Here is a 1,445-nt window from a genome sequence, read left to right on the forward strand (position 1 = left end):
AAATGATAGATATGATCAGAGGAGACATGAACTTATTGAATTCATAATAATAGAGAAATAATAAAAGGCTCGTGAATAAGATGAACTCCAAAGGACCCAAGCTGAAATGGGAAAAATGAGAAAGAAGAATGTGTTGCAACTACTTAGTTCAAGGAAGTAGAAGAAACTAAAATAAAATATAAGGAATAAATTATAAGAAAGTATGATAAGAATAAGAATAAGGAACTAAAGAAGCATGTCATTGAAGAATGTGAGAAGAAGAAGAAGAAGAGTAAATAGCTCAGAAAATAATAGAAGATGAGGAGAAGAAAAGGGAATAAGAAAAATCCTACGAAAGAGAAGAGGAGCACATAGCCAAGAGCAAGCAAGGCACTCAAAAAATAGAGAAAAGAATACCTCTTCTAGGAATATCTTGGAAAAAAATTTGAGAACCAATTCCATACACACCAATAACAATGATTTCTGGTGTGAAAATGCATGTAAGCTTCAAAAATGAAATCACCAATGATGGCAGTGGGAAAGTAGCTTCCTTTGAAGAGTAATTTTACTACAAGAAACAATGAAGCATCCTGAGGAAGTGAGGAATGAAGTATATGTTTTTTCCTCCTTCGTTTCGGATCCTAAAAATAGGATCATTAACATAGCGCTTCAACCATCTCCTCGATTGAAGAATTGTTTGCTAAGTTAAATCAATATTTCAGTTCCATTGCCTATTTAAATGGGTAGATAAATTAATTGGAATCCACAGGAGACGAGGAAGTCAAACAATAGGCCATGGCCTTAAGCTAAGAGAATAAAACTGAAACACAACTTAATTGCGATGTTTTCAATCAATAGGATTTCATCCTAAAAGAAGAAATAACACAATAATAAAACAAACTAATGGAGGCATATAATAAAATACTAGAAGAGGTTATGGACCAACACCAATGGTATCTCCATAGTTTGGGAGTGATTGGATTTGTAGAAGGAAGAGAGACCAAGATTGAAGGATTTTAAATCGTTGTCTCAAACAATGTTTGAGAAACTAAGGGGAGCCAAGGAAAAGTTGTTTAACCACCTGAATAATGTTTGACTCTGCCATGAAGAGGTGATATAACAACAACATGGATGGAAATCACAAACATATGAACAGAATAAATTTTAGGAGAGTCAATGAAAGATTGAAGAATATGAGGTAGGTTCCAACAAAAACCCACCAGACATCTCTAGGTTAAATGAAAGAGACATGATTAAGTATCAGGTCTTGATCAATGCCTGCAAATAAGTTATGTTTGGTATATACTTGAGCTTGAATTCACTTTAAAAAAAAACGTTTCAAGTTGTGGGAAGGTATATGATAGTTCATCTCTATAATTGATAGTTCATCACTAGAATCCACGTGACTAGTACAGCTATATTTGATCTGACCTAAACCCAAAAATAATCTGAGGAATCAAACTAGA

Source organism: Pinus tabuliformis, chromosome 1_2, assembly GCF_031772625.1.
Source record: "Pinus tabuliformis cultivar Carrire ecotype Pingquan chromosome 1_2, CPIR1, whole genome shotgun sequence".
Taxonomy (NCBI): domain Eukaryota; kingdom Viridiplantae; phylum Streptophyta; class Pinopsida; order Pinales; family Pinaceae; genus Pinus; species Pinus tabuliformis.